The sequence below is a fragment of the Oryctolagus cuniculus genome, chromosome 1 (assembly GCF_964237555.1).
Source record: "Oryctolagus cuniculus chromosome 1, mOryCun1.1, whole genome shotgun sequence".
Lineage (NCBI taxonomy): Eukaryota > Metazoa > Chordata > Mammalia > Lagomorpha > Leporidae > Oryctolagus > Oryctolagus cuniculus.
The window spans coordinates 70,866,052-70,893,425 of NC_091432.1; the positions used below are offsets into that span (position 1 = coordinate 70,866,052).

A 27,374-nucleotide genomic window follows, 5' to 3' on the forward strand; every position below is an offset into this window, starting at 1 on the left:
TGCAACATCACTCTTGCTGAGAGTCTGAGTTTGGAAGGCCATTCTCTATCCAAATTCTAATCATAGCAAAAGAAACGTGTTCCATTTTCACCGCGTAGGCCAGGCTTACAGCGAATGAACAAACATTGCTAGTTTTCCTCTAATGCATTCATTCTGGAGATATCACACCACCAACACCATCTTTATTGGTTTAGAGTAAATTATTCAGCTCTTAATTACCATATTATGAATGTTTAATTTTTGCCCTGATATTGTCACAGAGAAAACGTGCTTTTCCACCGGTGGGCTCTGGTCCCAACGTGTCGTTTCACATTCTCTTCCTCAGCGAGAGCAGTCTCTTTCACAGAGCCCCACGCCCATGCACAGTCTCCACCTTGGGATTCCTAAATGCTGCACTTTCCTCCTTTCCTTGGAGCCAGGGACTAAAGCAGGCAGGGATTAACTTCTGGCACATCTAGGGGAGTAAAACTCTCCATTTCCAGGGACACGGGAGGTTATTTCAAGACATGGGAACTCTGGCTTTTCACTGATTTGGAATATGATGATACTTCAAAAAGTAGAAAAATGGAAGTAGAATACAAGTTTATTTCGGCATATAAGGCATCTGCATCCCAACAGTTACATGTACTTAAGTATAAAATGCGTATCTTTTACCACCATCCACTACAATCTATGAGGAAACTGGCACTCCTGGATGATGGTCTAAGTCTCTCCAGGCTTTGCAACTTCTCTGGAACACCTCTTGATAATTTCAGATTCTTAGGCATACACTTGCGAGCTTGTGAATCTCTATGAAATTATTCATATGTGATAGACTCTAAAGGAAACAGACGCTTATTGAGACCGAATGCGAGGCACTGTTAGATCCTCTCCTGAAAGGATCTCATTGGTTGTCTGACCATCCCTGGATGTTCAGGGTGTTGTTCTTAATTTACAGGTGTGGGAATCGAGGCTTCAACCTACCACCCACTTTGCACAGAGAAACCACAGGATGCAAATCCAGCCAATAGCTAACAGTGATTATGGGTGATGCTAATTTTTGTTTTTTTATATTTTCTTCTCTTTCCGACATTTTCACCGAGACCACAAATTGTTCTTTGTAACAGAACTCATAAAAACTCTGTGAAAAGATTAAATGAGATAATCCATCTGAGAGTCCTTAGCATGGTGCTTGGTACATCAATTTTATTCTTATTCCTTTTCCAACCTTGTATTCATCACAGCATGAAGCACCCATGCTCCTAATAAAGAGCCAATAAAACCAGGTTCCACTCAATTGGATTAACAATTCAACTGAAGATTATTTTAATGTTATTTTCCCCAATAATAAATACACAACTATAAATTATATGCACATGGGAGGGCTTCATTAAAATATGTCTCATTAAACTGAGTTTAAGACTTTGGGTAGCCAGTCAAGGTATAAAATCTCAGTTATTAGCCTCTTACTTCGTGGAAGCTATTTTGCTTTGTGCTTTAAGGACAGCGTGGTTTTTAGTTGTGTCAACAACTTTGAGATGGGTCTTTTGATCCTAAGTCATAGAAAAGTAAATGTACCACCCAAGCTTACTCAACCAGTAAGTACAGGAGACAAGATTTACACTCAGAGTGGTGTGATTCCAAACTCCTTTAAAACCCACAATGTTGCAGCGGGCGTTGTGGCACAGTGGCTTCCGCTTGGAACCTGTGCATCTCATACAAGAATGCCTGGGATTGTGTCCCACTTGCTTCTAATCCAGTTTCCTTCCAATGCTCCTGGGAAGCAGCAGATGGTAGCCTAAGCAGTTGGCTCCATCGCCCATGTGAGAGATCCAGAGGGAGGTTTTGGCTCCTGGCTTTAGCCTGGGCCAGTCCTGGCTGCTGGGGGCATTTGGGGGTGAATCAGAAGATGGAAGATGTCCCCTACTTTTAAGTAAAAAATAAATAAAATCCACATGCTAAGTAGGAGGCTCAGCCTTATTGCCCTTCCCAAACAACATCTCTAATTTTAAACATGCTCCCCATCATTGAGTACCTCCTCTATTTCAGACACTCTGGCTCATCTTACTTTATCCACATAATAAAGTCTACTACATTTGATTCTTCTACATATGAGAAAATAGAATTTTATATAATTTTCCTAAGGCTCCACAGGAAGGAGCAGAGCGGGAATTTAAAACCAGTTCTGGCCCAAGAGCCTTCTGATTTTGGCTTCTGCCTGCTGCCTCTGTGCGGGACCATAAGGCCCCAGATTGCTCGACACATACACCGGATCCTTAAGCACACTCGTAATAGAATGCCAGGCCAAGTAGAAGCACAGATCTGCCTTGAGCAATATTCAGCTTTGGCTCTACATGTAAAGCCTGAGAGAGCCTGAGAAGGAGGCACCGGCCCGCTCAGCAGCAGTTCATTTGTCTCCAGTCTCCATGGTTCCTGTCCACTGCAGAGATTTGCGGCTGCCTGGGCCACCCTGGGGCCTGCTGCCCGCCGAGCATGTCAGTTTCACTACAGCAGGCAAATGGACTGTGTGGAAGGGGGTGCGCTGATGCTCCGCTCCACGGTTCATAGGCAACACATCCCGGCCCTAGAAAACGGACCTGAATTCCAACTACAATTTATAGACCTCGGGCCTGCCGGGCTGAAACTGAAGATAAATCGACCCTCGGGAAGTTGTTCGTTGGGGACTTCAGGGCTAGATGCAGCTGCTCATGGTCCTGTCCCTGCTCATGCACCCATGCTGGGGCTGTTACCCACCCAGGGGAACCGCGGCCCCCAGGGAGGTGCAGCAATTGGGAGGGAAGCGGAGGGCGCAGAAAGGAACAGGTGTCTAGGTGGGTGAATCGTGCTATTTGTCTGCCTGTCCAGCGTCTTGTCTTTCAGACTCTCCTGACGAGAGATGTGCAGGCTCAGTCTACCTGGTCAGGTCCTGAGGCTGTCTGGAACAAGGCTGCATTCTCATTGGGTGGTGAGGCAGGGCAGTGTGCGGGGTGCAGTCTGGGATTTCACTGGGTGCCTTAGAACTGCTCCAGGGAAGCCCTGAGATCACATAATTGCTTGTCCCTCAGTCTTATGACTGGATTCTGGCTCAGTTCCTGTCGCCTTAGCTCTCTTGCTGGGAGTACAGCCCCTCTCTGGGTAAAAGCGGTCCTACTGGATTCATCTACCACTTTCTCTAGGTCAGGTTCCTAGGCCATTCTTTCCCACACCAAACTAACCACTTAGTCACGGGAGTTCTCCTCAGTTGTCCACAGTAACTGCTATTTGCTCAAAAGCTCCCCAGTGGGCTGACACTGGGGCATAGTGGGTAAAGCGCTTGCATCCAATGCCAGTATCTCATATGGCTGCTGGTTCAAGTCCCAGCTGTCCACTTCTGATCTAGCTCCCTGCAAATAGCCTGGGGAAGCAGTGGAAGATGACCAAGGTGTTTGGGCTGCTGTCACCCACATGGGAGACCTGGAAGAAACTCCTGCCTCTTGGCTTTGGTCTGGCCCAGCCCTGGCTGCTACAGCCACTTGGAGAGTGAACCTTTCTCTCTCAAACAAATTTTTTAAAACAAACAAACAAACAAAAAAAAAGTGCTCCCCACTGCCATATGTTATCCCAAATACCTACCAGCATTTCAGCTCTAGTTATTTCTCAATCAAGTCCTGATTTGCTATATCCCTTTGGGCACTCTTTCATAGCACTACTTCTGTCTATGTCTATCTCCTTATCCTATCTGCCTTCATTTCCTGCCACACCTTTTCTTTGATGACTAAGTCTACCTTGAAGGTAAGCCCATAAGAATCTTCTTTGCCCTGTGGCGAAGCAGGTAAATGCTGCCTGTAGTGCCGGCATCCCATATGGGTGCCAGTTCTAGTTCCGGCTGCTCCACTTCTGATGCAGCTCTTTGCTATGGTCTGGGAAAGCAACAGAAGATGACCTAAGTCCTTGGGCCCCTGCACCCATGTGGGAGACCCAGAAGAAGCTCCTGGCTCCTGGCTTCGGATCAGTGCAGCTCTGGTGGCCAATTGGGGAGTGAACCAGTAGATGGAAGACCTCTCTCTCTGCCTCTCCTTCTCTCTCTGTGTAACTCTGCCTTTCAAATAGGTCAATAAATCTTTTAAAAAAATCATCTTTGCAGAGTCCTGCAGACATTCTGGAAAGAACACATTTCAGTAATCTTCGAGTGTGGGTGGCATAAGCACACTGGCACCACTTAATGCAGCACTGTGAGTCCAGAGTGCCCGCCACGCTGTGTCCTGCCTGCATGAGTGATGACCTGGTACCTGGCATGTGACATACAGCAGCCCATTTAACTTCTTACTGCTCCAATTTCTCTTTGCCTTATGGGAAAATAATAGAAAACTATGTGACAGAATTCTGTGAATATAAGTCAGTCAAATGTTGAGTGCTTAGAATGGGGCCTGAACTATGGTGAATGTTCAGTAGTTATTAACCATGATCATGCTGAGGGACATGGGAAAGAGTGGGCATACTCGACTGCTCTTCACTCAGAGTTCTGTCATCAGGGTATATGTATTCACTGAAAACCAGTGGTTAAGGCAGGTGAGCATAAAAGCGAGTTACACTTCTGTCTATTGTATTTATATTCTACATTTCCACATTTCCCCCATATATTCCTTACTTCTTCATTTCACAACTCTAGTTATCCCACACGATGCCATACATCTTAGTGGCTGGTGCAACCCACCTTGCTTCCAATCCCAGTGGAGAACACATTAGGACCTTTTCTTCTTCCGTATCTGTCCAACATGTTGTTCCTGGGGTAGACTCATTGGGCCCCAAGTTTCCTGTGGCTCCTACCACGCTGCTCCTTTATATGACTGCACTTCTGCCTCAGTTTCCTGTCCAGCAATGCAGATCTCCCTTGAGATGGAGATATGGGACTACACTCTGTCCTCCTTGGTTGGAGGCCTCTCTGGGGATTCTTTCTCTGACATTCTCAACTTATGCCATCACCTTATTTTCCACAAGTCACAGAGTGGGGATCTATCTCTGGTAGTTTGAACACTGAGAACGACCACTATTTTAAGGAAATGAGCCTTCTGAATGGGTAGTGAGTGGATTGCCACAAGTCTCACTCATGTCAATGGCTGTTAACCCAGAACCCCACCTCTCCTCCCCATCATGTTTATTTCTAGTCCATTTCACAAATAACCTATCAGAGACATTTATTTCCAAGGTACAGTGACAAGGGTTTCCTGTCTTACCTGAGAATTGTCCTCATGTTTATTTATTCAATAACAAACAAACAAATCTCGGTAGTTGATGGGTATACTAACAATGGCTGATAGACATATGAAATGAATATCCACACAAATAAATATATACTGGCAATACATAATAAGTGCATGAAATAAATGTGATGAAGAGGGAGAGAGGGAGAAGGAGAGAAACGGATTTCAAGTTCTGGATTTATGTTAAGAAAATCTATACTTGAATTCTAGTTCCATGCTAATAGCTGAGCTGTGTTCCCCTGAAATTCATGTGCTGGAATGCTAATGCCCAGTAACTCAGAATATAACTGTTTATAAGATCTTTAAAGAGGCAGCTAAATCAAAATGGAGTCTTCATGGTGGGCACTAATCCCATATGACTAGTATCCTTAAAAGAGAAGGAAACTGGGACTTACAGAGAGACACCAGGCAGGTGCATACAAAGACAGGACAATGTGAATACACAGCAGGAAGGCACACATCTGCAAGTCAAGGAGAGAAATCTCCAAAGAAACCCAAATGGCCGTCATCTTGATCTTAAATTTTCATCCTCTAGACTGTAGTTTCAACCACCTAGTCTGTGGTATGTTGTTACAGACACCCTAGCAAAGTAATAAATTCCATCTTTCACTAGCTGTGTGATCTGAAAGATATTTAATGTAGTGTCCCACATGGCATCATAACCACTGCACTAAATGCTCTCCCCAGATCTTAATTCTTAATTAAATTAGTCTTCAGGAGAAAATTATGGCATGAATTTCATTTTCGTATTTTGCTTTGTCTTGGGCAAGTAGATATACGAAAAGAAACATACGGAACTGACCCAAGCTGGAGCAATTCAGCAACAATACAAGTCAGTAAATATGCAGGATGTAATTTTCACAGAAAAACATCTTGGACCTGAGCTCATGTCCTGATTTTTTCCAGTAGTAAGCATGACTTCTTCACGTATTCAACCTCTATAGGCCTATTTCATCATCTACAAATGTAGCTGGACTACTCCTTTCCCTCAATGAATTGTTATGGGAATCAAAGGAAGCACTAACTGTAAAAAGGGCTATTAACTTAGGGATACCATAAAAATGTAACTTATGTATATTAGTAGTCAACAAAAGCACAGTTATAAGTATTACCGTAAGGCCACAGTGTCCATGAAAGTAGAAAACAGAATTAGGTGAGTTTTCTCATTCATTTTACAAATATTTACTGAATACCTACTATTTATCCAGTGCTTGAAACCAAGTCTCTTCTGCTGAGGAGCTCATGAGAGCATAGAATGTGTCAGATGGAATTAAATGCTATGGGAAGGAGAGGAAGGTTCTGTATGTGTGGTGAGGCAGTAATGATATTTTATTCATGGAGGTCAAGGAAAGTCTCTCAATTGGCAACATTTGAGAAAAGTTGAAATGACACTTGGTAGCAAGCCATGCAGATAATTGAAGAACAGTAAGAGTAAGTCAAAAGCTCTGAGAGAGAGGTGGATCTTGCACGTTCAAGGTACAGAAAGGAGGCTAGAATGGCTAGAATGATTTTAGAAAGGCAGTGGGAAGCTGGAGGGTCAAGGGTTTGCTTCCTTTTGGACTGTGGATCCTGCTAAAGTCTTTGCATTTTCTTCTGTGTTGGGTTAATACTGGGAGTTTCCAGTGGAAGGATGGACCATCCTTAGTTAATTGATGGGTTATAGAGAACCAAGGTCAGAAGTAGATCATTGTGGTTGGAATGAGAGTTGCAAGAGGTGGTTGGATTCTGGATATGTTTTATAGGCTGAGCCATTACAATCTGAAAATGGTCAGATGTGGTGTCAAAGAAAAAGGTTAGAGAATTGTGGCTTTGCTGATTTGGACTGAGACATTGCAAAGGGAGAAGACTGGGGTCACAGCAGAGTTGGTGGTGATGCCACTGGAATGTAAGATTGCTATATGTGATATGTGAAATCCATGAAGATTTTATGCCTTCCAAATGGGTATATCATAAAAGCAGTTAAATTTTTGAGTCCATAGCTCAAAGGAAAAGTGAAGCTGAAGATTTATTAGCGGTGGCATTTAAAACCATGGGATTCCCTGAGTCCATCCAAGGAGAGGGTGTGAAGAAAGAACAGGTACAGGTACGGGCACCATTTGCTACAATATTTTCAGAGGGAAAGTAGGATCCAGCAAAATACAGTGGTCACAAGAGACCATGCAAGAGGAAGTAAGGGCGGAGCTCAACTCTCTTGAATGTTAAGGGCCAACATCTCCTGAATGAACACCTACATTGCACCTTCCATGGACCAGACAGTTTGCTTGCATTCTCAGAAATCCTCTCAGGGAACTGGCAAGAGGATGCCCTCATTTTACTATAAGGAAACAGAGACTCAGAGAAATTGAGCAACATGACTTGAACAGGTTACAAGTGAGAAATGGAAGAAAGGGGGTTTTAAAATCACGTATTTCTCGCTGAGTAGAATTTGATGAGCAAACAGAGGAGGAAATACTAGCAACCAAGCCCTCAGTCCTGGCATTACAATATTAACACCTCAGGCATCACACGAGGCATGCTTACCTACTGGGTCTCACTGACCCTCACTGCTTTGCAGTTGATTCAGAATGATGAGCTCTGGCTTTCTTTTTTAATATTAATTTATTTGAGAGGCAGAGAGATGATAGATACATAGATAAATACAGAGGGAATGAGCTTCCACCAGACAATTCAGTCCCCCAATACTAACTGCCAGGATTGGGCTGGGTTGAAGCAAGAAACCAGCAACTCATCCCAAGTCTCCTAAGTGGGTGGCAGGGACCAATTACTTGAGCTATCATATTCTGGCTCCCAGAGTACACATTAGCAGCAAACTGGAGTGAGAAGCTGGGGCTGGAATCAAACCCAGCGACTCCAATGTGGAACGTGGGTACCTGTCCCAGCTCTAGGTTTCTAGCTGTGAGGCTTGAGACAAGCGAGCTTTAGTAAGTTGCTCAAGGTCTCCGGCTAATGGAGTCAGGTAGGCAACTTGGGCTTCTGTGGCTTCTGGTCTATCCTGTCCTCATTACTCCTTCCTCAGGCTAGTGGCAGCAGAGGAAAGGCTGGAATGTGTACTTTCCTCCAGGTCCTGGCTGAAATAAATGAACTGTGGGACGCACCACCCTGGTGTCTGGGGTATGCCACACTGCAGTGGTTTTAACTGCCCACTCCTCTGCTCACCCATATTTGTTCCCTCCAGAGACTGCTCTTCAGTGAGCTGGTATCCTGAACAGATACAGACCAGGAAGAAAGACCACATCTGCCAGGACTTTCTGATAGCCAGTTTATTAACTGGGACAAGTACTCACAGAAACACAATGATTTGATGTCAACTAAATTGTCTGGCACTCACAACCCAAAATAGAGATATATGGTGTGTGTTTGACAATGGGAGAATGTGCTCCTTCCCATCAGGTTAAAATTCATGGGCTTTCTTTTAGGATGGGAAGCAAAGAAAAGTAATCCTATGACTATAATTTGTAAATGTGCAACTCCATGCTAGGCGTTGACAGTCAAGTGTGTGTGTGTGTGTGTGTGATTACAATCCCCACTTTACAGATGAAACTACAGCAGTCTCCCCGACCCTTATCTGCAGTTTTCTTTTTTGCTGTTTGTTATAGGTAGTCAACGTCAGCCTAAAATGATTCAATGGAAAATTCCAGAAATAGATAATTTGTAAGGTTTAAATCATGAGCTATTCTATGCAGCATGATGAGGTCTCAACTTCCTGCTCCTTCTTGCCTGGCCATCAATCGTCCCTTTGTCCAGAGTATCCAAGCTGTGTACACTACTTGCCCATTACTCACACAGTGGTCATCTAGGTGAGCACGTTACCTGTCATGTTATCATAGTGCCTGTGTATCTTACTTACTAATGGTCCTGAAGTGCAAGAGTGATGATGCTGGCAATTCAGATATGCCAAAAAGGAGCTATAACATGCTTGCTTTAAGTGAAAGTTCTTGATTTCATAAAAAAAATCATATGCTGACATCGCTAAAACCTAAAGAATGAGTCTCCTATCTGGGAAACTGAGAAGAAAGAAAAATAAATCCTTGCTAGCTTTGCTATTGCAAAGTCACAGCCAAGGTATGGGGCTCACTGCTTAGTTGAGATTGGAAAAGTATTACATTTGTTTATGTGCATCTAGGAAAAAACAAAGCACATATTGTCCAGCGTTTGGAATTCTCTGTGATTTCAGGCACCCACTGGGAGACTTGGCACACGTCCCTTGAGGATAAAGGGGAACCACTGTGCAATTACAGAAACCCAGGTGAGGTGTGTTTGTCAATGTCACGTGACTAGGAAGACACCAAAGAGAGGGCTAGATCCAGCTCTGTCAAAAGCCCACAGGCTTCAGCAATGATAGAATTATTTTCATTTGATTTAACTTTGCTTGTTTTTCTCTGAATACCAAACAAAAGGGAAATGAAGAACTTTGGAGAGAGGATGCCCTCAGGATCTGTGATTGTGATAGAATCATTTTAAGAAGAATTCAAAAGAATGAGAAAGAACCCGGGGCAGGGGTTTTCAGACTTCCATGTGCACAGCACTCTCCGGGGGTCTTGGGCAAATGCAGGCTAAGTCCGTACATCTGGGAAGAGCACTGCTCTTCCTCAGAGACAATGGAATCACAGGTGCTGCAGGCCTGCCAGGCACACGGAGAGCCGCAAGGCCTTGGTAAACACCTGGCACCTGTCTCCCGGATTGCACTCATTAAACGTCTGCCTGCAGTATGCAGCTTGTCCTTGAACTTGACGCAGCTTCTTTTACTTAATTGTTACATGTAGAATCTCACTCACTTTCTTAATACTTAAATGTTACATTACTGTAATAAATGGGAGTTGTATTACTAAAGATAAAAATAAAAGCACTAACAGCAGAATTATCTTATTCAACAGGTACCATTCCTTAATGTCTCTATGTTGGCTTATCAGTTGTATTTTCATTTGAAACTGCATTAAACATGAGGAAGGGAGCAACAAAATGATAAGAAGTCTTTGAAGACGCATTAGCACCAAAATGGGTTGTTATAGTCAGAAGGAACGAAAGAGAATTCAAAACGGAACAAAGTTTTTGAACACTTAAAACCATCTTCACTTATTGCACTGATACTCACCTTTTCCCAAGGAAACTCTGATCATCCACCCATTTCCAGAGATGTTGTCACTTGCTCAATTGCCAGTTAATGGCAAGACCAAATAGCAATACAGCTCTTTCAACCACACACAATTATACAAGTAGCTGCATGCTTTAACCCTACCTGTTCCATGGTTCATCCCTTCAAGAGGCCGGGACTGGCATGCAGCTATCGAGTCGTAGAGGAGACAGTGTCACCCACTTTTCAGTCCTGGAAAGAAAGGATTATATTCAGGCTATATAAGGAGCTCAAACTCAATGAGACAATAGGCAATCCAGTTAAGAAATGGGCTAAGGATATGAACAGTCATTTTTCAAAGAATGAAATACAAATGGACAACAGACACATGAAAAAAATGCTCAGGATCACTAGTCATCAGGGAAACACAGATAAAAAACCACTTTGAGTTTTCAACTCACTTCAGCTAGAATGGCTCTCATTAAAAAATCCAAGGCTAACAAATTCTGGCAAGGGAATGGGGAAAAAGGTACTCTAGTCTGTTGGTTGGAATGGAGACTAGTACAGCCATTGTGGAAGACAGCATTGAAATTCGTCAGCAATCTGAAGACAGATTTACCATATGACCCATTCATTTCACTTCTGGAAATTTACCCAGAGGAAATGAAATTAGCATATTAAAGAGTTATCTGCATCCCCATTTTTATAGCAGCTCAATTCACAATAGCTTACATTATGGAATAAAACCGGATATTCATCAACTGCTGACTGCATAAAGAAATTGTGGTATATATACATGACGGCATACTACTTGGCCACAAAAAAGAATGAAATCCTGTCTGTTGCAACAAATGGATGCAACTGGAGGCCATTATACTTAGTGAAATAAGCCAGTCCCCAAAAGATAAATTTGTTTTCCCTGATTTGTGGTAACTAGTACACAGAGTAAAAAAGAATGATGTATATGAGTAAAATTGACATTTTGAGATTTGATTATTGTTATAGCCCTTGTCTATAATCTTCCAGAACAGTGGTTTTCCTATACTATTTGTTGAATCCTTTATTTAGTAGAGGGTTAACCTTGTGATCATAAAATAAGCTGAAAGCATGTTATGTAAAAAATTGAAAGACTAAGAAAGGAAGGAGGAGAGAGGGTGAGAATGAGTGAGGGAAGGAAGGTAAGGTAGGAAGATTCATTATGCTCTTAAAACTGCTTATGTGGGGGCCGGCGCTGTGGCATAGCAGGTAAAGCTGCTGGCATCCCATATGGGCACCAGTTCAAGCATCAGCTGCTTCTCTTCCAATCTAGCTCTCTGCTCTGGCCTGGGAAAGCAGTAGAAGATGGCCCAAGTCTTTGGGCCCCTACACCTGCATGGGAGACCCGGAGGAAGCTCCTGGCTCCAGATCAGCCCAGCTCTGGCTGTTGCAGCCATTTGGGGAGTGAACCAGCAGATGGAAGATCTCTCTCACTCTCACTCTCACACTCACTCACTCTCTGTCTCTCTGCCTCTCTGTAGCCCTACCTTTCAAATAAATAAATAAATCTTTTACAAAAACTGTATGTGTGAAAAACATGCAATTCTTCCTTTTACATAAACTTTTTAAAAGATTTATTTATTTGAGAGGTAGAGTTGCAGATGCAGAGAGGGAGAGAGAGAAAAATGTCTTCCATCTGCTGTTAACTCCTCAGATGGCCACAACAGCCAGAGCTGGGCCAGTCTAAAGCAGGAGCTTCTTCCAGATCTCCCATGTGGGTTCTGGGGCCCTAGTGATTCGGCCATCTTCTACTGCTTCCCCAGGCCATAGGAGAGGGTGGGATTGGAAGAGGAACAGCTGGGACACAAACAAGTGCCCATACGGGATGCTGGTGTAGCAGGCAGAGGCTTAGGCCACTATGCCACCGTGCTGGCCCCCTTTACATAAATTTTTTTTAAAGTTAAAAAAGAGTCTCTCTCACCTTTTCTTAAGAATAGCATCTAAAACCCAAGGAGAAGACTGGAGTGAACCCCTTCTGTCATCTCAGGTTCTCCTGTCATTTCTTGGCTAAGCCCGTCTTTGGGTTCCTTCCTGAAATGTGGGCTTGTTTGCATTTTCAGGTTTGTTCACATAGGTTTACCATCATTTTCTCCCTCTAAACACACTTTCTGGATGGAAGGTGGGGTGGGCAAGTAGGGAAGGCGATGAGAACAGCATCAGGAGTCCCAGGTCAACAACAGTTCTTCCAGTGTGTGTGTTGCAGGAGCCAGGGGCAAGGCTATCAGTAAAGGAAGGGGCAGATGTGTCCTCTGGGATCCTTTCCCTCTCTCCAGGGTGGTACTCAGTGCCTTCCTGGTTTGTTGTAGGCATTGTGCATTTGTGAGTGCTAAGTCACTGGCCATATCACATCCTCATCAGTTGCTTACTGCATATCTAATGTATAGCATCCCTTATTTTGCTTGCACAATTAATCCAGCAATGACAGGGTGAGCTATTCAGATCAGGAAACTGAAGCTCCTAAACAGTGACTTGGCAAGGTAAGACTGAGCAAACCATACAAACTAAAATGCCATGCGATCGGAATATGCTGCTCAAAGCAACCCTTTCCTTATTTCTTACTGGCATGCAATGTGAACTAGATACTGTCTTGGGCTGTAGGATTTTATATCTTGGATGCATGGTAAATAAGACATAGTCTTGCCCACAAGGTCTGCTCAGTCTGCTTGGGGAACTAGAAAATACTTAGACTATAGCCTGCTTTTCTATACCCATACAATTTTTAGCACCAAATATATGGGTTTTCCATTCCAAGCAATTTTCTAGTTTTTTGTGGACACCAGTTTAATTTAATCCAGACACTACCTGGAGTCAGCACAGACCCACAGATGCCAATTCCAAGTAGTGGGTTTCCAGGTTACCCACACTTTTATCTGTCTTGTCTATATATTTGGGGGTCCCAGAATTCCTCTTCCAGGTACTTCACTCACAGCACCTCTTTGTGTTTTCACCCCAGGAGCTCCATGAACCCCATTGTTTAGGGTTATTCTGGAGGTTTCACCATGAAGGCCCAATGGTTAAATCACCATTGGTGACTGATTCACTCCCCTCCCACTAGAGACTGGGGTGGGCCTGAAATCACAGTTGGTCCCTCAAGCTACCAGCTTCATCTTTCAAGAGCATAAACAAAGTATGGTTCAAAGGGGGTTATGATGATTAACCAAAGATGCACCTCTCGCCCCTATAACTCTGGAAAGTACTAGAGCTCCAAGATCTCTGTCCCAGGGAAGCAGGATAAAGACTGAACATGCACTTCTTACTACATTACAACATCACAGGGGCTTTATGCACCTTATAACAAAAAGATTTTACTACATAAGAGAAGCAGCACAACCTCGGTGCTAACTTCTGACTTGCTTGCTCCTATTATTTGTGAGACTTTTTGTAGGCTTGGGTAAGATTTTTTTTTTAAGATATATTTATTTATTCGAAGGTCAGAGTTACACAGAGAGAGGAGAGTGAGAGAGAGAGAGAGAGAGAGAGAGAGAGAGAAGTCTTTCGCCCGATGATTCACTCCCCAATTGGCCGCAACGGCCAGAGCTGTGCTGATCCGAAGCCAGGAGCCAGGAGCTTCTTCCAGGTCTCACACGTGGGTGCAGGAGCCCAAGGACTTGGGCAATCTTCTACTGCTTTCCCAGGCCATAGTAGAGAGCCGGATCAGAAGTGGAGCAGCCAGGATTTGAACCGGTTCCCATATGGGTTGCCGGCACTGCAGGTAGTGGCTTTACCTACTATGCCACAGCGCTGGCCCCGGGTAAGATTCTTAACTCTCAGATAAGTTTCATGTCTGAGTAACACTGATAATAAGGCTTTTCTTTTGTAAGGTTATTGGAATTCGTTTTATGTGAAGACACGATGTGATGTAACAAAATTGGGAGTCAATGAGAACTATGTGAATCCTGAACCCACCAGTCAGTTTAACTCTATGACTCAGGGCGAGTTTCTAGGTCCCTTGCCTTAGCATTTGGATGAGTAGAGATAAGAAGAGAAGAGATCAGGAAATAACATATTCAAATGTTGACTGGTGTCAAACTACAAGGGCTCTTTGGAGAAAGAGGAGTTGGCATTTTGCAAAATGGGAGCGTAGTGATCAGTGAGGTCCATGACTTTCTTGAAAATCCGTTGTTCAAAGTAAAGATACAAAAACATCTTGAAATGCAGGTATCTTAATGACCTCCTGAGACTATTTCCATTAAGATACACCTGAATTTCTCAGTCTGACATGCACATCCTCCATGTCCTGGTTCTCAACTATGAGAGACACAAAATGAGTAGACTCCTACTACCCACAATGTCACATACACCAAAGAGCATGCACACAACAGCAGACTGACACACAGACAAGACTGGGCTTCTGACACTGAGAACTTAATGCAGTGCTGACAGCCAGGGCCTTGGGAGCACTGAGTTCAAGTCCTGGATCTGTCACTTTCTTTCTCTGTGACTCTGGATGAGTTACATATTTTCTTCAAGTTTTAACTCCCCAGATGAAAAAGCCTCCCTATGACAATAAAACAGACTTTACCCCATGTGGTGGTTATGAAAACTAATGAAATCAAGCATAAAAGGTAGTTAGCATAGTTCCTGACAACAAAAGGCTCAATAAATACTGCTATTTTTATTTCTAATAAAGTGAATTGCTTGCTTTACTAGCAAAAGAGCCAGAGGGTTTTTCCTCTAATGCTTACATTGGCTGTTGTAGAAACAAGACTGGCATTATGCCAGCACCGCGGCTCAATAGGTTAATCCTCCGCCTTGCGGCGCTGGCACACCAGGTTCTAGTCCTGGTTGGGGCGCCAGATTCTGTCCCGGTTGCCCCTCTTCCAGGCCAGCTCTCTGCTGTGTCCAGGGAGTGCAGTGGAGGATGGCCCAAGTGCTTGGGCTCTGCACCCGCATGGGAGACCAGGAGAAGTACCTGGCTCCTGCCTTCGGATCAGCGCGGTGCACTGGCCACAGAGCGCTGGCCACAGTGGCCATTGGAGGGTGAACCAACGGCAAAGGAAGACCTTTATCTCTCTCTGTCCACTCTGCCTGTCCAAAAAAAAAAAAAAAAAAAAAAAAAAGACTGGCATTATTACTGGCCTCTGGGGCTGGCTCTGGGATTGCCACCTCCTACCTTCAAGTAGGCATTGAAGAAAGCAAAGCACCTTAGGGATTTAGGGCTTTGGGGGTAATTAAAATGATCTGATCTAGTTCACATGTCTCCATTGACAGATGGGCAAATGGAGGCCCTTTCAGGGTATACTCCCTTCCCCTGCTGACGCCCCGGCGAGTCAGTAGCATAATCAAACACAGAACCCAGGACTTCTGATCCTCAAAGTACTTCTTTTCCTGTTTTATTATTATTTGAAGGTTACAGAGATAGAGGGAGGTAGGGAGGAAGGGAGGGACAGGGAGAGAGGGAGAGAGGGAGAGAGGGAGAGGGGGAGAGGGGGAGAGGGGAAGAGGGGGAGAGGGGGAGAGGGGGAGAGGGGGAGAGGGGGAGAGGAGGAGAGGAGGAGAGGAGGAGAGGGGGAGAGGGGGAGAGGGGGAGAGGGGGAGAGATAGGTCTTCCATCTGCTGGTTCATTCCCCAGATGGCTGTGGTGACCAGGACTGAGCCAGGAGACAGGAGTTTCATCTGGATCTGGCACATGGGTGTCAGGGGCCCAGACACTTGGGCCATTTTCCACTGCTTTCCTAGGTGCATTAGCAGGGAGCTGGAGTAGAAGTGGAGTGGCTAGGATACAAGCCAGCACCCAGGTAGTGACTTTCCTGGTGTCCAGAACACTGGCCCCAGAAGTCCTTTTCTTCTTAGTACTGCAACAAGTGGAGTAACTGGAAACAGAATGGCCTAGCTCATATCTGCCCTCCCTTCCCATTTTATATAATTCCTCATCAAAAAGAGTAAATAAGAACGCCAAGCTCTGTGCCTTGAGGCTTCATTTGATTTTAGTTACAGTTGGTAGAAGGCATAAACAAACATAGCAAGGTAAAGTAAGCCTTCTGCTATGGCCATAACATCTTTATTCAACATGTTGTCTTTTGTTTTTCTTCTCTTTTTTCCCACCCTAGGATAGAATAATGCCAAGCTTGACTCTGCAGGAACAGATACTATTGGAACTGAAGATGTTGGATGTGCTGATCTCTTACCTCTAGACTTTCTTTCACCCTGTCTGTAGAGTGATGACAAGTAGGGCCACCCATGTCCCCAACAAAAGCTACTTTCAGGGTTGGTCTGACTTTATCCCGTTCATTCAGCCAGCAAATGTGAGTGGGGAGAATTGGAAGTGAGTATGGTTTGGGCTCTGTCTTCAGGAGACAGAAATGGCTCTTAAAGCCTATAATGAGAAGCATGGTAGGCAAAAGCCCAGGGATCTTGGGGCATGGGTGAACCACAGCCATGTGGCCTGGAGAGACAGGGAGGGCACCCAGAGGAGACAGCTGAGGAGGAGTCCCCTATTCATTGCTTACTTTGGCAGCTCATTTACTAAAATTGAAATTACACGGAGCTGAGATGATTATGATGCTAAAAGGCCTCTCTAGAGAGACTGTGCAGAATAACCTAAAGAGATTTTTGAGCTCGGTTGTATAAGTGACCTGAGGTAACTTAATTCCTTTTTTGCATCCTAACTTTCAAATATTGAAAATCAAAGAGGTTTTGTTGTAGATTGTGTCCAAGCTCCTTTTCATCACTACAATGTTGAGGTTTGCTGGAATGGCTCCTCCTGGAGGTCAGCATCATGTTTTATTGACAAGTATATCTGCATCCCCGTGACCTACAACAGCTCTTGGCATTTAGAGAAATCTGCAAATACTGGAACGGAGTACAATTTTAAATTGGATCACTTTGGATGAGTCAATGAGGAAAAAGGCTGAGGTCTTGAATTTCAAGTTACATCCTTAGAATGGGACTTCAAAGTATACCTGGAAACCTATACAAGGGTTATCCTACAGGAAGGGAGATATGGTGAAATCTCAGTTAGTGGTGGTGGCAGTGGAAGCAACAGCCTAAGCCTAAGCCTATACCCCAACAGCTTCCACTGGAAGTCTAGAACAATTGTTCATGCTTCTTTTAAAAACTGCAGCTATAAATTCTTGCAAGACAACCATGGTTCAATGAGGGGATGGGTAGTCCATGAGCATTTTTCACATAAAAGCAAAAATATAAGAATTGCAGAAGTAGCAAAGGTTTTAATGTCTGCAAGGTAAGAACTGGGAGGGTGAGACTCTATGAGAGCTATGTCACACAGATGACCATCGGGAGGAGCTTCAGAGCAGAGCTCCTGGCCAGAGGCTCATAGCACTGAAGGCTGTGGTGTGACTTGGATGCTTTCCTAGGGTGCTTCGTGCTCAGGGCTGACAGGGGTAGAGATGTCCGCCTTTAATCGCCAAAATCACTCTCTGGGGATGAGAGATCCTTGTTTATGAAAATTCTTTGTGAGCAGCAAAATGGCAAAATTGCAATAATTAGGGAGATAAGAAAGAATTATTGTCATCATCCTAGTCATTGTCATAATCATCATCATCATGTCTCCAAATTGTTTCTCAAAGGATGAAAATTCAGAATGGGCTATGGCCAGTAAGGTTTGAGAATCTCCTGCATATAGATGCCCAATTATTTGCCAGGAGAATGGCTTAGGAAGTTATTTTCCACCCCATCTAGGGCTCTGAATGCTCTGCTGTAAAAATAGGTAAACCAGCAAAATGTTGTTTTACAATGATATGTGATGATTCCCACAAAGAGCGTGGTCCATGGGAGGCGTTTCATTAAGGGCAGCTTATATTCCGACCAAGTCTGCTTTACAGTGGAGGGTGATGTCTGCGTAAGAGCAAACAGAACAGGGAAGCAGCAGTAACAAGAAGAGCACTGGGAGTGGGTCTGGGTTAACTATGTAGAACGGAGGATGGAGAAATTGACTGGCTGGACCCAGTAGGGGACAGGTTGTTCATCACTGATCAGAGAGGCCCATTTCACTGTTCTGACAGTAAGCAGGGGAACAGCCTTCAAGGAGAGACAGTCTTCAGTTACTACTTTAGAACCGTGGTGACAGACACACAGGTCTATTACAGCTGCCACTTCCACCAGCACCATGCGTACTGTGAAGAGCACCACTTATGGAGCACTTGCTGTGTGCAGATCTCTGCGTTAAGCGCTTTCCAGGCATTATTCCACTTCATCTTCATAATAACACTTGTGACATGGGTTCTACTGTAATTTTGATTTTTATAAATGAGAAAACTCATTTGGAACATTTAAGTAATTTACCAAAGTCAGGGGTAAATTTGGGAAATGGCAGAATCAAGGTTCAAACCAAGCCTGAATGATTCTGTACTTTGAACCATGGTGCTAGTCTACACAGCAGAAGTTGGAATTTCTCAGATGAGTTGAGATGAATTGAGACAAGGCAAGGCTGAGAGTTATCCACTTGTCACTAAGTGCCCTGAGAAGTGCTCCATAATTTCCTATAAAACCTGCATACACTGCCCTTCACAACTCAGATAACTACATCATAGTTTCCAGTGGTTTGTGCATATTTTCTAAAACTTCTCCTTTAAATTATGATAGGAGCATCAACTCTAATATGTCCCATTGGAGGGCCCATGTGTGCACTGTTCTTCCCCTGTGTGTTAAGCATTTGTCTGTAAGACAACCCATGAATGAATGCTCTCTTGAAGTCCTGTTGCAGCAAGCTGGACTGTATCATGCTTGCTTCCTTGCCCCAGCCACAGTCAGTTGACCACAGAGGAATGGCTGGCTCAGGGATAGGTGTGGATTGGAAGGCTGCGACACAAATCAGTGACAGTCTACAATGGACAGGGACTGAAACTCATTCATGTTCTCTTTGTTGGTGAAGTTAGAGGCTGGAGAAGACAGTGAAGGGCTCAGGAAGGAAAGATGGGGAACAGAGAGAAAAAGAGTGACTATTATCTAGGGCGGCAGAACCAGTTAGCTCAGAGACATAAATTGGCCAAGTCACCATGTTAGTGGCCATAGATTTGTGTGCTGTGCCAAGCAAAGGATCTCAGATCTCCCAGAGGGAGGTCTATTCTTTGCACTGATGGTCTGGGGAGTCATGCTCTTTCTGGAACTCAAGACTTTAGGCACCTCCTCTGTTTGCCTCTTCATCTCATTTTTGTCTGAAGGCTTTAACTTGGATGTCCAAAGTCATCTTTACTTCTCCTGCATAATCCTACACAGCTCTCTGGAGCCAGAGCAAGCCACAGAGAGTTCGAGGAACATGTCTAAACTAATAATGCTTTCTTTGCCCAAGTTTTATGCTCTCTCCTCAGTTCTCTGCTGAAGACTCAGAGAAAGGAGGATAAAATGGTTTTCCAGGATTCTGTTTCCCAGCCAGATGGGATGTCATCTCCTCATCACTTTACTCAAGATGAAGTGGAGGTACACACAGGGCACTTGCCAAGATTACTTCTGAAGTCAGTGATGGCTAACTCTCGCCTCCTCTTGTAGCCACATAGGTAGTCTCCCACCCGACATGGGCATGCGAGTCCTGCTCGTATTCCTCACAAGGTGCAATGGGAAAAAAATCTATGCCTTCTTGTTGCTTAACCCAGAGGCTCCATTTCCGCTAAGACTCCCACTCTATGGTGCACAAATAGGTCCATTTTTCTTCCTGCCACAGTCAAGTGCATGACCAATTGCTTCCTTTTGCAGGTAAGGAATTGCAAGAGGAATCCAAAATGTCCAACCAACATCATCCTCTTCTTATAAACGGACACCCAAGGTGGAGCTGCTTAGTAAATCTGTTATAACTAATGTAGATTCCTTTCAGTTTCTAGTCACTCTCACATATGCCATCTCATATATCAATTCATTCAGGTAGACAGTAAGCACCTATTTTGGGTTCAGGTCCTATACCAGGCCCTGCAAATACAGGTGTTGTGAGACTGGGACAAACTTTATTTTCTTAGCAGCAGGCAAATCATTTTTGCTAGAGAGCGATCCACTCAATAGGGATCTGCTTTGATTATTCTGCTTGTAACAGAAGGGTCCTGCGGATTTTGGATAGCTTCTGTTCCCAAGGTTTCAGAGATGTTGATGATGCTGCTCTGTGTGAAACAAGAACAGGAGGAATGGGGGGAAGCCAAAGGAAGAAAAATGGGAATGACAGGGAGGAGGTGGGAACTGCACATATTAGGCTGGGCTGAGGCCAGCCCCCCGCCTCCAATCATGTTCTTACAAATCTGAAATAAAATTGCAAAATCACATAATGACAGTACAGACATATTTATGTGTGTGCATGTCTGAAAACCAGTGAACGGTGTTGATGAATGGCAAAGCATAGCAGTACTGATGATGCAGGAGCTAGGATTGGAAGAAGTCTTCCCTAAAGTGGGGTTTCAAAGGCAATGAACCCAGAATCGACCCTCGGTAGCACATGGCCAAGGAGATCCAGCAGACACATAAGCAGGTGACGAGGCAGTGACAAGATTCTAGAATAGAGGTGGATGTGGTAAGCAGTGAGCTCCCTTAACATAGGCCATGTCCCTCTGTGAACATGGAGGAGGAGGTGACAGGTCAACTGCACTAAGGATGATTGGGCAAACTCTAGGGGAAGGCATTCTGAAGAGGAAAAACAGACTGTACAATGCCACAACTTCTCCTTTGCCTGGAGAGTGGGGTACAAGGAAGTACAGGGCAAAGGTAACTGGGGAGGTAGACAAAGGCCAGGCTTAGAAGTGGAGCAGAACTTTAGGCCAATGAGCCCCCACTAGGAGTTCTAAGGTTGACATTTCCAGTTCTAAGGATATGATCTCCTGCTCTGAGAATGTGAACAAACCAATGATTTGGGCTAAAGAAATTCACTTCAGGTGAAACTATGAGGCACTGGGTAGAACAGACCAGTTGCACGTGGAATTGAACAGAATCCTACCACCCCATTGCTGGGCCTACCAAGACCCCTAGAGATGTGACAATGCACAGGGCAGATGTCACAGCAAGGAAGTACCTGCCCCCCAAAAGCAAATAGTGCTGATGTGGAGAAACCTTACTTTACTGAAGTATTTACAAGACTACTCTAAGGGATGACCTCCTGTCAGTGTTGCTAGATAGTGGGATCCCTGTGCCTAGCACGGAGCTGGGCATGATGCGAGCATCAGTACATGTTTGTGGAATAGACGAATACAAGTTTATAAATGAATGAATAAAATATGCAATTTGGACTGGCCATATGTTATAATTGTAGCCATTATTCATTCGCTCATGCAGGAATGAATTTTTAAGTAATCTTCAAGTGAACCAGAAATTACTGCCACCAAGTTCACAGTTCAGTGGGAGAAGCAGTAGAGAAGTAGGATAGCTGTGAGCCAAGACAAAGTATGGGTACCTAAGAGAGAGAGAGAGACCTGTAGATGAAGTAAGCCCACCTTGAGGACCCCTGCAAGAAATATCCCTTTGCTGTTGAGACCATGGTTTCAGAGCAATAGAATACATTTCTATCGTCAGTCTGAATTTCTCAAATGTGTGAACCCAATTAAGTTTTGGAACCAGGTTAGAAATTCAGTGATCAGAAGTAGAACTCCCTTCTACTTTCCTGATGTTCTGGGCCAAGACTGGGTTCCTTACATCCTCCTTGCCAGCAGTATTCAAGATTGGAACTGGTGCAGACAGACAAAATGTACCCATTGCAAACAAATTATGAGAGCTCTAGTTAAATTACAATGCTATCTATTTCTTCAATTATAGCACTTGTTTCATGCAAATCTCCCCAGACACGATGTTGACTTACAAATAAATGATGACCCACAGAACACCACGCTGAACCTCAGCAATCCATTTCAGTTTACACATGAGTGAGCGGAGCCCTGAGAGGGCAGATAGAGTTCACAGAGGACACACAGCGCTGGGTCAGAGACTCCTGCTTTCAGGACACAGCTTACATTGAGCTCCCTCAACTCTCTATTCCTGAAGTATACATTTTTGCACTAGTCAGGGTCTAACCAACATTCACGAAAGGATACCATGAAATCTAGCCCTGTATTCCTATCAAGTGGCTCCTTTTTAATGGCCAAGTCCTTGGGGGTTATTTCCCTGTTCCGTGTTTGGCTGGCTTCCTTTCAAGACACATGAACATTTGTGGGAGAAAGGCACAGATGAGTAGAGCTCTCTTTCTCTTCTATTCAGAATCAATTTTCACATCTAAATTTAGAGAAATGAGAGGTGGCACATGGCAGTTCTCTTTGGATTTCTCTTTCTAAAGAATGTCACAGGAGAGGCAAAGAGAGGGGTCTTGAGCAGAGGTCTAGGTTTCCATCTGGCTCTAACTGCACCTGCCCCTGGTGCTTCAGCTTCTTTATCTGAAAAAGAATCCCTGCTGTGGTTATTGTTAGGATGGGCACAGTACATGCATGGAATGAGGGCTCACTGCACCGTAGTTCAAACACCTTCCAGGTGTCCTTACACAAAGGTGACAGGCAGCTGTGGTTTGCTTCAAAAGGACAATGGTAAATTTGATTTCCAACTACTCCGGCTGACAACACAAAGATTATGTTTATTCCAAGAACACAAGGGCAATAAGGAAAAGCTATGCTGAATTGGAACCTCCAGTCTTAATATATATTAAGTGAAATAATGATCATGGTATAATTACTTCTGCTGGAATGGCGCTCATCTTTGTAATAACTCACTTAATCCTCTCTACAATCCCGTGAAGTTGCTATTAATACCCTCATTCTGCGGGGCAGGAGGTGGGGGGTGGAGAAGCTAATGTGCAGAGAGACAGGGTGCATAGCTCAGGGTCATGTTGCAAGGTCAGGGGAAGCGGCAATGAACACTCAGCTGTCCTGACAGTTCTACCCTGGAGCATGCTGCCAAGCAGATGAACCCGTTCTCCCCTGTTCTCTCACCCACCCTACAACCCGGTCTGACAAGAATGGAAATTCCACAAATAAGGGATATGTCGTAGCTCCTTAGAATCTCACTTCTTCCTCTGCTGCCCAGAGAGAGAGAGAATTCAGGGGCTCACATAAGGGTTAGCAATCAGAAAAGAGGAGCAGAGTCAGTCCTGGGGTCCTGCCCATAGTGCAGCGATGCCCCATGCTGCCTCTGGGAGAGGAGTCACTTTGAAAAGAAGATGATGCACTGAGATATTCACTTTGAATGGAAATGAAAGAATGAATAGGACCCGATACCCCGAAGTAAATATCACTGACTTTCTGCCCTTTCTTTTGATTATTCCTTGGGACTACTTTGATTGCTACACTTGTGTTCTGTATGGATGAGTGGACACACACACACACACACATCTGTATATATGTGAGTAAATATAGATTTCAAATTTTTTTGTATCAAAATACACTTACTTTTAAATTACATTTTCAACGAGCTATCAAAAATGGCCCTACTCTGTTCTGAGGACTAAGTCACATATGATCAACATGATCATTTTGTAAATTATGTAAAGATAAGCAGGAAAAAATTACCCAGCAGCTCAATATCCTTTCAAACTTAGACCAGATGTATTTTATAAAAAAGCAAAATAATTACTTAGGATTTTAGTAAGCATAAAAGCTACTAATAGACAGTCAATCTGTGATATCACACTCCTCAGCAGAGCAGCGGCAGGTAGATCCCATCCCTTTTTTATAGGTGTGAAAACTGAGGTGCATAGAAATTTGACAACTTCATCAAGGTGCTACAATTAATAAAATGGCAGGGCTAAGATTGAACTCTTTTTCCAACACCCATAGTCTTAGCCATGAAACCCTAGTGTCCATCTTGGGGCATTAGGGCTGTTGACTTTGAAGTCAGAGAAATCTTGGTTCAATTTTTTCCCGTTCTTAACAGCTGTGTGAATGTGAGTACATTATTTCCTTAGTCTCAGCTGCACCAGTGTGGGACACCCAGACAGTTACTGGCTCCTGGCTTCAGCCTACTGAGCCCAGCTGTTGTGGCCATTTGCTGAGTGCACTAGTAAATGGAAGAACTCTTTTACTCTTTGTAATTCTGCCTTTCAAATAAACAAATAAATGTTTTTAACAAAATTTCAAGGAAAAACTGGAATTGTAAGCAAAAATTTTAAAATTCATGCATAATTTTTCACAATTTGCATTTTTCATGAACTTGCTGAAGACCCCATGTACACACAGAGTAAACAATGACAAAATGGCTGCCAAAATGCAAGCAACATGTTGGAAGAGTATTAGTTTGTGGTCAATAACACAATGGCTGGCCTGGGACAACCTGTCTGTGCCAGGTGAGTGACAGAAGGAATGGTCTAAGAGCAACACACCAAACATAGCCCCGCTGAATCAGACCCTCTTCATGGCAGCCAAGGAGGAAGTCACTGGGAATGTAAAACACTCAACAGCCAATGATGGCAGCCTCAGACAAAGCACTGTGCTGTGGTATGCAGCTCAAAGTGAATGCATCTGGAGATAAACTTGTGGGGGAAATTGGGTCCTGAATCCCAGCCATATGATTACGGTGTTATCTGTGTGTGGTGACTACTCTTAATTACCATGTGCTGCTCTTTTCATACTCTGGAATTGGGCTGAATGGACTATAGAACATATTTCAAAAGACAGGCAATCTGTGGTGAGAGAAGGAACCCCCTTTGTCTTTGTACAAAGAGGCACACGTTTCAAAAACACAGCAAGAGTGGTGTGATGATTCTCCCAGGGAGGAATTCTGATTAGAAAAGGAACATGATCAGTTTGTTGTGTGTGAGAATGAAGGGGGAGGAAGAGAGCAGGAATGTGCGACTTGGCTGATGTTTTTCTTCACCCAAGAATACTGAAGGGGGGTCCCGCACTGAGGCCCTCCACTGTCTGAAAGCGATCGCTGTTTGTATAGGCTTCTTGTTGGAGGGAGATGAAGAGGGCCCAGAAGATATTCTGTGATGTCTTGGCAGTATAATAAAGGAACAATATATCTTACATATGTGTTGCATCCTATAAGACATTTCATGACAAGGGGATTTTATGGTCAAAAAAGTTTGGAAAAGCTACATATTACATGGCTCCACCAAAAGACTTAATGCATTGCTTCCTTTATAGGTATATTGCTTCCTTTATAGGGTATATGCAGCCCATGGTCCACATAAGGCCCTTGAAATTCTTTGGTCCTGCCCTGCCAAAGTAACCACCTGCAGAATCCAAATTCAATAAATCTACAGGAGGTTAATTTTTAGGTTGGCCCATGACTGACATCATAAACTTCCAAATGGCCCTTGGCAGAAAAAAAGGTTCCCTACCCCTGGTAGAGCTTGGGAAGTCTCCCTATAACCAAGAACCCAGTTTACTTATGACTTTCTACTTCCTAAGTATATTTGGTCCATTTTCTTTTCCTTTCTTTACAAAACATTCCAAGTGATTTTTTAAAAAGATTTATTTATTTACTTGAGAGGCAGAGTTACAGAAAGAGGAAGTTTGCTAGTTCACGCCCCAGATGGCAGCAATGGCCAGAGCTGTGCTGATCTGAAGCCAGGAACCAGGGCTTCTTCGGGTCTTCCACGTGGGTGAAGGGGCCCAAGCACTTGGGCCATCTTCTACTGCTTTCCCAGGCTATCAGCATGGAACTGGATTGGAAGTGGAGCAGCCTTCAACCAGTGCCCATATGGGTTCGTGGTGCCACAGGTGGATGCTTAGCTTACTACGCCACAACACCAGCCACTCCCAGCAATGTGGATGCATAGGAATTCCTGTGTCGGTCCCAGGAATCAGGATCGCTGTAGCTTCATCCCGACTTTCACATAATGTACTAGGCGATACTAGGCAAGAGTGTCTTTGTCTTAGGTTTTTCACCAAGCGAATGTGCATAATCCTTTTGGCTTGATTTACCACTGCTGCTCTATACACAAGAAGCTTCCATTGAATACATCATCAATTTCAACAGCTAAAAATAGTAGCTGCTGTGGGAAATATTTGTGTCTTCTCCCAATTCTTACATTGGAATCTATATCCCAAAGTGATGATGTTAAGAGGTACAGCCTTTTTGGGTGGTGAGGTAGTGAGGGCTCTACCGCAGGAACTGACTGGTGTGTGGATGGGCCTTTGTGACATAGCACAAAGGCTCTATCTGTGAGACCCAGCCCCCAGCAAGTAACAGATCTGCTGGTGCCTGCTCAGACTCCCACCCGTGAGCAACACATCCCTGCTGTTTACAAGTTACCCAGTCTGAAGGGTGTTGTTATAGCAGCCTGCATGGACTAATGTAAGATGTTACTTTAGTTGTTGATAGTTATGTGCTGTTAGGGAAGTCTTTAGTTTACTCTTACACAAGAGAATCATTCTGCTATCACAGCAGTGCCTAACAACCTTTATTAATAGAGTAGGACCAGGCTGGCACCGTGGCTCACTTGGCTAATCCTCTACCTGCGGTGCTGGCACCCCGGGTTGGGTTGTTTCTCTTCCAGTCCAGCTCTCTGCTGTGGCCCGGGAAGGCAGTGGAGGACAGCCCAAGTGCTTGGGCTCTGCACCTGCATGGGAGACCAGGAGGAAGCATCTGGCTCCTGGCTTCAGATTGATGCAGCACGCCTGCCGTAGCAGCCATTTGGGGGGTTAACCAACGGAAAAGGAAGACCTTTCTGTCTAACTCTGCCTGTCAAAAAAAAAAAAAAAAAAAAACACAAAAAACAATATATAGTGGCACCAGTAAATTAAGCCCTTAGAGCTTTATCGTGTACGTTTATAAAATATGGATGGTTCATTGCATGATGGCAAGAATATAACATGTAAAATACCCAACCTTTTTTATGTAAAAAAATTTTTTTTTTGACAGGCAGAGTTAGACAGTGAGAGAGAGACAGAAAGGTCTTCCTTTTTCCGTTGGTTCACCCCCCAAATGGCCGCTATGGCCGGTGCTGTGCCAATCCGAAGCCAGGAGCCAGGTGCTTCCTCCTGGTCTCCCATGTGGGTGCAGGGCCCAAGCACTTGGGCCATCCTCCACTGCATTCCCGGGCCACAGCAGAGAGCTAGACTGGAAGAGGAGCAACCAGGACAGGACTGGTGCCCCAACCGGGACTAGAATCTGGGGTGCTGGCACCACAGGCGGAGGATTAGCCTAGCGAGCCGTGGCACTGGCCTAAAATACCCAACTTTAAAAACAGTACA

At 44.2% G+C, this 27,374-nt stretch overlaps 1 protein-coding gene and 1 long non-coding RNA gene across 8 annotated transcripts in view; one reads left to right on the forward strand and one right to left on the reverse strand.

Annotated features, from left to right (window-relative positions):
* Positions 1-27,374, reverse strand: part of TENM4 (teneurin transmembrane protein 4) — a 2,118,216-nt gene that overhangs the window by 1,151,308 nt on the left and 939,534 nt on the right. For all 5 annotated transcript variants that reach the window (XM_051821885.2, XM_051821866.2, XM_051821785.2 and 2 more), the window contains exon 5: positions 10,456-10,542. The gene's annotated coding sequence lies outside the window, so the exon portion shown is untranslated. The remainder of the gene's footprint in view (positions 1-10,455; positions 10,543-27,374) is intronic.
* LOC103349864 (uncharacterized) overlaps positions 26,350-27,374 on the forward strand; it is an 80,009-nt gene continuing 78,984 nt past the window's right edge. For all 3 annotated transcript variants that reach the window (XR_007910167.2, XR_007910166.2, XR_011384731.1), the window contains exon 1: positions 26,350-26,475. This is a non-coding gene — a long non-coding RNA (uncharacterized lncRNA). The remainder of the gene's footprint in view (positions 26,476-27,374) is intronic.